We start from the raw sequence: 12,876 nt of genomic DNA, 5'->3' as shown, positions 1-12,876 counted from the left end.
ATGTGCAAAACATAGCTCAAAAACAGGGATGTTGCTGTAATGGCTTGCTCAGCAACAAGAAAGCCATTACTTGTGCTGATGGAGAGTGATGACGGTGATATGCATCATCAGTAATGGTAACATGATCAGCCAAGTAGCAGTGTGATTGGTAAGCAGCTGATATGCTGTAAGATGAACAATATGAGCTGATGACGAGCACGATTTACGCTGCCTGCTTAAAAAGAAGGATTTTAAGCCAAACCTTAGACCTTTTTTGCGAAATCAAATATTCAGAGTTCTTGTCTAACACCTGGTCTGTATGCTACAGCTCACTGTTGTTGCTTTTTTGAGGCACAGGATCATCATTTCATTCTACAAGCCACATACAGTGGTACATAACAATTCAAACTGCCTTCCAGCATTTTTAAAAAAAAGTTCTGATAGACTCTTTGTGGCTGTGGTTCATTTTGCAGTACAAGTGTGTCCCCCTTAAATAGAGAACGGTTTCTGTAATGAAACCATTTTATTGGGCTGTATTATTTAAGATCTGGTTGGAAAGCTGATGTAGAATAAATGGTAAATGGTAAATGGCCTGTATTTATATAGCGCTTTACTAGTCCCTAAGGACCCCAAAGCGCTTTACATATCCAGTCATCCACCCATCCACGCACACATTCACACACTGGTGATGGCAAGCTACATTGTAGCCACAGCCGACCTGGGGCGCACTGACAGAGGCGAGGCTGCCGGACACTGGCGCCACCGGGCCCTCTGACCACCACCAGTAGGCAACGGGTGGACTGTCTTGCCCAAGGACACAACGACCGAGACTGTCCAAGCCGGGGCTCGAACCAGCAACCTTCCGATTACAAGGCGAACTCCCAACTCTTGAGCCACGATTGCCCCCTAAGCATAATAAGCATTATATAGACAAAAAAGAAACTCTAGCAACGGTGTTGTATAATAGTTCTAGAGAAGGAAGTATAGAAAGAGCCTTCGAGACAGCAGCTCAAGGACAAAAATGATTGAAGAGTATGATAAATAAAAGACTGGGATCCAGAATAAATCTGCCAGGATAGATAGACAGGAGCTATATTCCTCACATGGCATTCCCCCATATTCTGAAAAAAGAAGATAAAGGTGTTTACCAAATCCAGATTAGTATAGATTTTATAGATCTCTGTCTCCCTTGGCTCGCCTATCAACGGAGTCCATTAAGATATAGACATCAAGCCATCCATCAATGAAAAACCTTCCTGATCTATAATGGCATGACTCTCTATTACATGAACCCAGTCTCTCTTTTGTCTCCCTTTTTTTCCCTACATATCTCTGTTTATCTGTTTTTCCATTTTGATCTGCTTATTATTTTTTTTCTTTTCTGTGCTTCACAGCTTTATCACTCGCTCTCTGTCGTGCAAATCATACTCTCAGAGAGGAGTCAACAATTTCCTTAATTTACCTCCTGTGTAATCCTTTCCTTATCACGTTTCCTGAATGCCTTCAGGCAAACTCCTGTTACGTTGTAGTGAATCTGTTAATTTGTTGCCCCCATCCAAACAGAAAATTGAGACAATTTGCATCTACTTTTTTCATTCTTTTGAAACTTCCTATTTCAGGAAAAATGGTTGTAAAACAATCACAAGAAGCCTTTGTGTAGCTAAAAGTGAAAATCTGCTCTTTCTCCTGAGATAAACGTATTGTTTGTTTCATGGCTCGGCCTTTTCTCCTCTAGTCTTCAGTGACATGGGTGATTAAACTCTTTGCTTCAATCCCTCTCTTTGAAAAACCACAACCAAGCGCATGAAGGGATAATTCAGTATGCAGCTGTGTAACAGTTATTGTCTGCAACAAAATAACACCTTTAAGACTTTAATAAAACGCTTACTTGGATTTGAAGAAAGCCAAAAATTCAGATTCCCTCTCTTCAAAGTTTGTAGCACTTCACTCACCAAGAGGCATTGATCCATGAGATTGGCCTTTGCTAGCTGGTATTAATATTTAATAGGGTTAGGGTGGTGCAGTGCTTCAGATGGTTAGACTGACAGACAGAGCTTAAAGAAAGCAAGTGATCAATATCCATCAGGACTGCTGGGTGGAGAAGGACTGGCAACAAAGTACAGAGAGCTGACAGACATGCAGCAGTAGAGACCTGCAGGGCTTAGGAAGAGGAGGCACATTGTAATTCTCAACACATGACCAGTCTTATGAGCCAACTGTACCTCGCGGCAAGCCGCAATATTGAATGCATTTACGTCATTAGAATGTTTGAAGTGGTTGGAAAGGATTCGGGAATTTGGTAGAACCTTTCATTCGGTTGCTGTACAAACCTGGTAGTCCTCTATGTCTTCTGCTATTCTGCTGTTCAATAGTCTTTTCTGTGCTTTGGCACAACTCTGTTACACAGACGAGGGAAAAAGAATCCCTCATCTGAACGAGGCTGAATGTTCAAAAATCTGTAATTTCATAGGTTGGGTAGTTACATTTAATTGATCAAAAAAGACAGACTTTAAGCTGAACGTTTGCTTTAGGGGGTTTTGCAAAACAATTATTCTAATTTGTCACTCATCACAAGTCTTTCAAAGATGGTTACCCCATTTGAATTATACCTTGTTACATATAGAGTGGTTTGTTAATATGTGAAAAGAGACTCACACATGTTGTCTATGCCTGAGTTGATATGAGGGTTAATTAGGGTTGGCTAATATGCAATGCTGGGCACATTTACACTTTGTAAGAAGTTCATATAGCAGTTCCCCATTTTGAACTAACTTCCACAGTATGTTGAAAAATGAACTACTTGATATTCATTTTTAAGTTTTTAAAGAGCAGTTCTGAACTATTTTCTTTTACTCACGCCCTTCTGCCACCCATGCAGCCCCCAGTTATCCAACTTCCCAAACTAACTGTCATTTAGCTCTGTAGAGAAGTTTGTAGCTGTTTGCTCAGTCTCACCCTTCAATAATGATTTCCTATTACAAGTCGACATTTGCAGATTTCACAGTACTAGTCAGTGGTGTGATGTTTCCCCAATGAACTGTCCCCAATGATCACTGGTAACTGTGTTGTGTGAACTATTCCCGCTATTTTTGTTCTTTCTAGTATTCGTTCACTCTCAGAGGGAGCATCTTTTACTCCAGTGATACCTTCTTTACCTCAAAGGACCATTCATACAGTTTACCATTAACTGAAAACGTAACCACCTCACGCATCAACATGTTCATGCACCACAACACATATCTACATACTCTTCAGTCATCATTACTTACATTTGTGGGCTAACAAGAAAGTAGGTTATCCCACAGCGACAGGAGCCTAGAGACCGCTTGATGGCTCCTTATCAAACACCTGCCACTAGAAAAATAAGTGTTCCCTGACCAACTAGTGAGTGATGATTGTTGAATGTTGCTGCTGATACTTGGTATCAAAGAGGTATATAGGAAAACCGCCGTATGATTCTTTTGGTTCCTGGGAGTTGCTTCGGTCATCCCTAGTTTGCATGGGAGGCCCCAACTTGTCTGAAGAAACGTGTCAACTAGCTGAGTGGTAGTGAGAGTTCCCTTTCAAAGTAAAAGTCATAACATTTGAAAATGCCTTGATGTATGCTCAATTATCCAGGCAGTCACAAACCTTCAACATCTACTCACCAAGCAGTCAGCAAATACACATTTTCACAGACTGGTTTCTAAACCTGTGCGACTGAGTAAGAACAGTAAACACGCAAACCTGCCTGAAAAGTACGTGCAAGTGCTCAGCTTATTTCACTTTATTAATTTCTGTTGTGGTCCATCACATCGTTTTAGTTGGCACTGAAAGGCTCAGATCCCAACTTAAGTGGAGATATCATCTGAATTTCAGGAGCGGGACCACTCCCCCTTCATGCCCCCTCCGGCCCCCCTTCATCAATACCTGCTGTTCTGATTTTCATGCCCCCCCCCATTTTCCCTCTCTTCTTCTCTCTTCCTTACTTCATTCACATCTCGTTAGTACATGGTGATCTGCCCGTCCTGAGAGTCGTCGCCAGTCCCCTTCGAGGCCTTCCCCAAACTGCAGCACCAGTTCACACTTCCTCATCCCTCATCGTTACCGAGGATGTGGTCCCAGCTAGTGAAATATCTTTCAAAAATGAGGCCGAATGATAGCCAAAATACAGCGAAAAAATAAACAAGTGTTAAACAGTACAAAGAGTTCAAAGATGAAATCTGTGCAATAGCTTTGGCTAATGGAGACCCCTCAGTGGACCCTTAATGTTGAGATGTTCATCTGTCTGAGAGACATTTGTAAATATTGCTTTAGTTGCGGATTATTACTCCACTCTCTCAAGAGAGAGGTGTGCTTTATGTAAGGCTGACTCAGCCAAACACTTTCAGCCCTTGGGTTTGCTGGGAAAGTGAAAATGTTCTTTTAGCCATATTTTCACTTGTTAGTGTTGAGTCTTGTACCACTAGTTGACATTAAGCTGGCACCAAAGCATGAAAACAAGAAGACTTTCTGTTAAATAATGAATTATTTATGGGTATAAGGTTCTTGGAGCCAGTCTTCCTCCACAAAACACAAAGTTGATTAACTGGAGAGGGTCTTTCAGCTGGTTAGAAGGAGCTGCTGTTTGGGGCATATGGGACTTTACTCTCCTTTGTTGTGGAAATAAGATGTTATGGTCTGTACATCAGTGCGTGGCTGTATTTACATTTCCGTGCTCAAAATTGATAGTAAAGTTGTATAACCTAATTTCTGTGATGGTGTTTTTAGTCACTTGAAGCTATGAGTAATAAGCTGGTTACAGTTACTCTTTGAATACTCTTTAGGCAATGCTAGCGCAGAATAAAAAACAGCCACCGTCTTCCTCTTGGGGTTTACATCATGATCATGACTGAAGCATTACACTTATCAAACGTACCAGAGTCACAGTGCGGTGATTTGGGTAAATGAAATGCATACAAAGTGCAGCACTGTGACATCCAGGATTCACATCCTGAATATATTCCCTGAAGTTTAGTCAAAGACTCTGGTTTACCTTAAATGTAAATTACTGTGTATTTTTCTGTATTAAGCCTTATTTGGAGAGGCTTAGTATTAATGGAGGAGTATTAATTTAAAAACAAATGTGCTGAAAATGAAAATTTTACTGTCATCTTAAGCATATATTTACCAGCTGATTAACAATATTTTCTTGTTATGTTAAAGTGCCAATGTGCACTTGCAGAAGTTTCATTAGTGTGCAGTTGGCTGTAGCTATAACTAATTGTGTTTTTGTTGCCTTAGAATTAAGTCCTCTCATGCTGCACCCCCAAAGGCCTTTTGTGTTTTTTACACTAATAGTGACTGTTTTTATACAAGCTTGAGGAAGGAAAGGTAAGAAGGAATAGGTCTAATATTGTTGGCAACTTTTGATCAATCCGTTTTTGGGGGGAGAGGAGCTGTGGGCTTTGCCACTGTCTTGCATCATGACCGTCTTCGTCTTGTGCTTAACATTCAGGAGTTATTGCTCCATCAATCATGTCCCTGATAATTAGAATACACCTAAACCATAACACTACCACCCTGTTTTTTTCCCTTACATGGCAGGCTTTTATGCCTGTCCAGCTGGTATTCATCAAACTGCAGATGAGGAACAAGGAGTTTTTTGGAGAACAAAAGCTTTCTATTTGCAATACTATCATACACATCCATATTCTACAGTGGATGGCAGACTGATGTACATGGACGGGTCAGTGTCAGAGATGTCTTTAGGTGTGCGGAAGTTACTGCGTTGTGACCTCTCATCTTGGTCGACTGCCCCTGGCGTATCCAAACCTTTTCCATTCTGTTAAGCATCAAAGTATTTTTTGAAAGGCCATAGAGCCCTTTTAAGAAGATCATACTTTGATATGCTGCTTTTCTTTAAATAATGAAACAGAGTGCTGCAACGCCATTGATAGGAAATCCATCAATACAACTTTACTCATTCATGAATGCAACTCTAAATTAACAACTAATCCCAGAGGATTAGTTGTTAACTTTACTGATATTACTACTTACAGTACTACTATACACTACAGTGAAAAAGTCTTGAGCCACCTCATTCCTTATTATTTTGCTCTCAAGGAACTTTATCATTGTTTCTTAAAGTGGTTTGAACAGTAGCTCCCCAGGTTTTCTGAAAGTCTCTTCAAGTTTTTCTTTAGATTCATTTCTTTGGACAATCCATGTACCTGACCATTTCAGTCAAATAGTTTTGTTTTAGTTAACAAAACAATGGGAAATAATATTCCATTTGGAAATCTTACAGAGCATAATATTTCTATTTTCACAAAATTAAAATAGTAACACTAAAGAAAAAAAAGCACTCAAAATGCTGCAAATCCAACCGAAAAATAAATGACCAAGTTAAATAACTCCAGACAGTTGTGACTCACCAGAGTACTCAACCCGAGGACATCAGTTGCATAACAAGTAATATGACTATAGCTTACTACTATAATCTCTCTGTGGCAGATCTACTGTCTGAATGTCATTTGGTGTTAGAGCCTGTTAGGCAGGGGTGGGCAATTTATTTACCCAGGGGCCCACATGGAAAAACTAGGACTGTTGTGGAGGGGATTTTATAATAAGCTTATAAAAAGTTTAAATTAAAACTGAGCAGGACTGAGTTCAACGTATCAATGCAGCCCAGTCCCAGTTTCTCGTGTTAATGAACTGCCCACCCCTGCTGTTAAAACTGTCAATACCAAAGATAAACTGTGATTTCAATAAGTTCATGAAGTGCTTTTTGTGCCATGTCCATAAAAACAGAGTCTCTCTCATCTGTGCTGAGGGTGTCCGCCTCCTGCTGTGGCTACAAAAATTTAATAAACTTCAACAAACAGCTGTAAGCAGTTAAGAACTTCAGCTCCCATTAACGCTCTGTCAAAGCAAAGATTATATTTATTATTCATATGTTTCATTATCTTCCTTACACTGACTTTATTGCACTGAGGTTATATTTTTAAGGACATTTCAATCAATACACGCGTTGATGTGATTTGCTTCCACCCAGTTTTTGATTCTAATGGCGAAACAGGAAGTACATTTTCATTATATACATACACGTGCTAACCAATTTATTTGGTACACTTTGCTGGGTTGGACACATTTTTGCCTTCAGAAATGTCAAATTCTTTTCTTTCTTTCTTTCTTTCTTTCTTTCTTTCTTTCTTTCTTTCTTTCTTTCTTTCTTTCTTTCTTTTTCTTTTTTTGTGGAAACAATGATCATGTGGTATTACAAAGCCTAAAACATTCCAAGAAAATATCCCACATATCAGCAGCAGCAGCCTGAACTGCTGATACAAGGCACAATGAATCATCTGAGTGTGGCAGCGCAAATCAGGACTCATCAGACCAGGATATGTTTTTCCAGTTTTCCGTTGTCCAATTTTGGTGAGCCCATGCGAATTGTAGCCTCAGTTTCCTGTTCCTAGCTGACAGGAGTGGCACTTCAACATGTTGTAAATTCACAGTTGCTTCCTCTTAGCTGTAATGAGTGGTTATTTAAGGAACTGTTGCCTTCTTATCACTCCAAGCAGCCCAGCCATATTTTTCTGACCTGCAGCATCAACAAGGAATTTTCAATCAGAGAATTGCTGCTCATAGGATTATTTTCAGACCATTCTCTGTAAATCGTAGAGATGGCATTGCGGGAAAATCCCAGAAGATCAGTTGTTTCTGAAACATTCGGACAACAACAACCATGCCGTGTTCAAAATCACTTAAAATGTTTTCCAAATTCTGGCACTCAGTTCAGGGGCGTAATTTCCAGGGGGGTTAAGGGGGTTATGACCCCTCCAATAATCAGACCCAACCAATATAACCCCCCCCCCCCCCCCCCGCAATAAAACTATGAATTATCTTGCATAAATAGGCTGTTGATTTTCTTGACTCATTTCAGTCCCCCCAATGTTCAGCACAAAGTTACGCCGATGACTCAGTTTGACTATTTTTGCATTCCTAAATGCATTCGATTGCTGCCATGTGATCGGCTGATTAGAAAGCAGTTGGCTTTGAGTGTCCTGTCCAGGTCTCCTCACTTGTCTGATCATTTGCCTTTAGTCTAAAGAAGGAATATGAATGTTCATTGTGCAAGGTCACTGTAAATTTTCCTAAAATTGTATCAAAGAGAATTTACCAAATGGGCAGAAACATGTGCTCTAAACAGAAGAAACAAAACCCTCACTTTGTCCTGTGAGCAACGAAAGCCTTGGAGGCCTTCTTTTATTTGCTGTGAAATTTGTCTGGGCAGCACATGATAGAGCTCATAAGTGACTACTGTCTTATGCCAAAAGCATTACAGATTGGCAAAACTAATTTTCCCTCTTAAGTGAAATATTTGAGAATAAATGAGCATGAAGAACAAAGAGAAGCACAAACAAGCCATGAAGAACAAAAGGGATATAGTCACTAACACGTTAGCAAACATCCTTTGCTAACATTCAAGGTCTTACAGCATATTTGTTTTTGGCAACTATAGCCGTATGTCACTACCACCCAGAAGCAGATATTTCATACGGGTACATTATTAACTGTCTTGTTAATAATTCCTTGGAATTCTCAGCTGGTTACTTGTCTATATAGATTAGAGTTTGAAGCTGTGCCAGAATATATTAAATAAACTGAGGCTAGAATTTGATTTCCAAAGCATCATTAGGATTTCTTTCTAAATGCTATTTCACCACAGGGTTCGAAGAGAAAGTGACTAACCGCTGAGGAAGAAGTCGACAGGCCAAAGTTCTCATAAAATCTCGGTGTTTGAGTTTCCTGTCTGGCAGAGAGCCGCCAGCCAGACAGCAGAAAGTGAACTGAGGCCAAACACTCCCTGGGCAATAATCAATCCAGACAAGTTTTCATTGCTCCTAGTGAGGGACACCAACAGAGCTGACCTCGTGTCTCAAAGCCAGACGCATCCATACCTGGCAGAGAGTGAGTAATCATCAGAGGGGGAGGCTGATTATTTTCCATTCTTCCTGTTCGCCCATGGGAGTCCAAGTCTGCCTGCAGCACATCTTGTTATTACTGTATATGAAATAATTTATCCAAAGTTTTTCCCATGAAAGATAAATAGAAATAAGAATGGTCGTTTTATTACTGTCACCATTATCACACCTGGCAATGACAGCCAGATATTATATATGACTTCAAAGGTTTTATGTATTCTCACACTACAAAGATTAAAATGATCCATACCACAGGGAAATCCCTGCATTTGCAGCCTTTATAAAAGCTTTGCACCCACACAGCCCTAATCAGCTGTGATTATCACTTAGTGACTGTAAGTACACACAAAAACAATGCTAACAGTGTCACATACCCTTAATGATTTCAAACTGCTTATGCCTTCAATAATTAATACCAGTGATTGCCATTTAAATTTTTCTTTGGGGCGTTTGAGCTGTGTATTATATAAAGAAAACACATTTACGTTAGTTATTTAGGGGGGTAAAAGTCAAAGGGTGCAAGGGAAAAAGCACTTGGCATTTCCTTTCATAGATGAGCCTGTGCCAATTTCAACTTCATTCTTGGTTTGTCAGAGAAATCCATTAGCCTACAATTTAATGCTCTCCTGCTGCACTGTCAGAGGGAACAGGGAAGGGTACGTGGGTGTCTCTGGAACAGTACTCATTAAAATCCTTTTATCTACCTAACACTTCAGAATTCAACATGAAATAGCACTGACAGAGGAAACAGAAGATTGTTCCGCTCTTATGGGGCATGCCAGGACTCTTTCCAAAGCATTTGGGAATCCAAGCTTTGAAGTCTTTCACAACAACATTATCAGTGTCCAATAGCGGAGCTCTCCCTTTAGTTCCTCATCACACCTCATAGAAGGCTACCCTTTACTAAGAGCAACAAAAAAGTCGTGGATCAGTAGCCATAAAATCTGACACAGATGTTTTCTACAGGACGAATCCTAATGACTTTGGTTATTTCCTGATTAGATCATCTACCTTTCTAACAGTATTGAAATGTCGACAGAGGACATACAGTGCTGGGCAAAACTCTCTAGTCACCTCTCATTTATTTGTATTTTGTTAGGAAAATAGGAAAAGGGTGCAGTGATTTATTGAAACGTGCAAACATGCCTGGAAATGCAGTGTATAAGGCAAAAACAGAGTTTGTCTAATTCTAACAAACTTGAAAGTCAATATTTGGTATGACCTCCTTTATCCTTCAACATTAACCGAATTCTCTTAGGCACTTATAATTTCTTTAAGTAGTCTTCGAGTATTTAGTTTTGCAGACTTGATGAAGGACATTCAAAGCTCTTCTTTGGATTTGGGTTGCATTTGTTCCATCTCTACCAAGATTATCCCACACTGCTTCCATAATGTTGTAATCTGGGCTTTGGGGAGGCCAATCCATGACATTATGCGTTTTTACATTATGTTTTTGGGATCATTTTCATGTTGAAAAATGAATGGTACTGCATGGTGGATCAAAATCTGATGGTACTTTTCTATATTCGCAATTCTCTCAATTTTGACAAGATTTCCAACACCATTGATTGAAAGGCAGCCCAAACCACGACAGAGCCTCCATCACGTTTTACAGATTGCTGTACAGATTTACTGTTAGAGGCCTGTCCTGACCTCCTCTGTACATACTGACAATTTGAACCAAAAATGTCAAATTTTGATTCATCATTCCATCAGACCTCACCACTGATTTTTAGTCCAGTTGTGTAATTTGGCATAGGCTTTATGACAGACACTCATCCACTATGACCATTTCTGATGGGACTTCAGTGAACAGTAGATGGATTAACTGAAGAACCAGATTTAACAATGCTGGTCTTTGTTGGAGTTTTTCCTGTTTTTTAAGGACATGACTTTCAAAGCTAGTTTCTTAGGCCTGCCACTTCCTTTTTGCTCTCCATTTGTCCAGTCTTGGAAAAATCTTGCCAGATTTTTAATAGGAACGGGGAACAATGACATGTTTTTGGAACAAGCTGCCGATAAAGTACCTAAAGACACAGTTTAAAATTGGTTGTTTACCAAGTTGCCTGGTGTCTTTTTTCATACTTGAGTTGTTTATAGGTCATGGTTCAGTAGCTAACAACAAAAAGCCTCCGAACATAGTCAGATACAAGGACTGCAATAAAAGTGAGTAAATCAACCTATGTTGAAAGACAGGTGAAAGATGTTTGTGCAGTGGACATTGTTAATTATCACAACGAGCATTCAAATAATTACTTTGATGTTTTATCCCCCATTCTGTGCAAAGCATTTGTTCACAGTTTTTTTAATTTTTAGTTATTTAAAAGTTTAATATTTTAATTGACTTAAATCATATCTTAATTGACTGCTGTGGAGCATTTTGGTAAATGTCTGCTGTGTTTAAACGTGCTATGTAGGGATATGATTTTTACAAGCAGTGCTGTTGCAAGTACGATTTTAAAGGAGCTGCTGACATTGCTGTTGCAACCTGCCTTCAGTAGAAATTACAATTGTTAAAGTCTTGGATTGTCTGCAAGTTTAGGAAGAAATGTGTGGGTGCTGGAAATGGTCTGTAGTTATTTTTGAAGATTTAATGAAGAGCACAGAACCGTTAAACTGCCAACAGATTCACAAAAAGCAAAAAACAAACAAACAATAAAACTTAATTTTAATAAGTAAAACTTTGAGTGATGAAGAAAACAATAAGCCTTAATTACCTTACAGTACATACCCACATATGCACACCTAGAAAGCTAAAACAGAAGAGTTTTTTTGTTTTGTTTAGTTTCTTTTTTAATGTGAAAGAAATCTTGAAGAATTGCATAAATCTTCTGCACAAATACACATAAACCCACACATATTTCTTTTCTTCTTTTCTCTGTCTCTTGATAAAACAATCTGTCAGATCTGGCCGACAGGAATAGACATTCGCAGTTAAAACTTTGCTTTTTGTTTGAAACTGTCAGACTTAAATCAAATACACAGAAAACTAAAATGCTGGCTGTGAGCGCTGTGCAGAACATGCACCATTTCACATTCCCATTGATCAGTGGGTGGTAGAGCAGTGGGGGACAGATGTCTTTGCCTCTGTTCTGTTGGAAGTGATGCAGATTGGGCCTGATCGGAACTCATTTGCAGGCTTAAAAAGAAAGAAATATGCAAGTGTCAGTGGCCATGACTTCAGGTCCCCTCACCACCACCCTGCGGAAGAGATCATAGGCTGCTTTTAAGCGTAACGGAGCAGACTAAGATTTAAGAAACAGGCTAAGGGTCCAGCTCTTTCTGGGAATCAAGGCTGAGACTTCAATAGCTCTAAAGTATCATCTTTACTCTGGCTGTTTTCTTTTACGTCTGTTTATTTCTTTTCTTTATTCTCATGGTTTATCCCTGTGATGCTTTTCTTCTAAAGCACTAGGCAGATCAGCGAAGAAACAGCAAAAGATTAAAGTCTTAATCAGCGCTGGTTTCAGTGCCCCAAGCTATCTCTTACTGGAAAAAATACATTAGACAGTGGAGCAAAACAGCTGGTGGGAATTTGGTGTGAACAGTCTGTCTTCACACCATCTGTTAGATACCATTCGCAACAAATGCTGGACTGTGCATCTTTCTTTCTCTTTGGCATTTAAACCTCATTCTTTCCATAGTCTCTGTAGATCTTGAGATAAAGATAGGTCTAATCAAAAATCTCTAAAGAAATCTTTCCATTGCACTGGCTGTAAATTCTTTTGAGTGCCAATTTTCAGCTTTGCAGTGTACTTATGAACTGGTGCTATAAGGCAATCAAGGGTACCAAAGAAGGAATTCTCTCTCAGAGCTGTAATTTATTAATGCACATAGCTAAAAATTCCTTCAAGATGTGACTGAAAATGATTTAGAATTTCAATTTTATATCACTGCTGAATCACTGCAAACTTTTCTTTATTTCTCTTTCATGATTTAAAGTTTTAAATAT

At 39.3% G+C, this 12,876-nt stretch overlaps 1 protein-coding gene and 1 long non-coding RNA gene across 3 annotated transcripts in view; one reads left to right on the top strand and one right to left on the bottom strand.

Annotated features, from left to right (window-relative positions):
- The window catches only part of LOC309689602, a 395,670-nt gene extending 394,943 nt beyond the window's left edge, over window positions 1-727 (bottom strand). The window contains exon 1 of the long non-coding RNA XR_014271446.1: window positions 698-727. This is a non-coding gene — a long non-coding RNA (uncharacterized lncRNA). The remainder of the gene's footprint in view (window positions 1-697) is intronic.
- The window catches only part of rgs6 (regulator of G protein signaling 6), a 101,045-nt gene that overhangs the window by 38,597 nt on the left and 49,572 nt on the right, over window positions 1-12,876 (top strand). The gene's annotated exons all lie outside the window — the stretch shown is intronic.

The sequence above is a fragment of the Aulonocara stuartgranti genome (assembly GCF_965226115.1).
Source record: "Aulonocara stuartgranti genome assembly, chromosome: 15".
Taxonomy (NCBI): Eukaryota; Metazoa; Chordata; class Actinopteri; order Cichliformes; family Cichlidae; genus Aulonocara; species Aulonocara stuartgranti.
The sequence above is the reverse complement of the archived record's forward strand: the minus strand, read 5'-3'. Positions and strand labels throughout refer to the sequence as shown.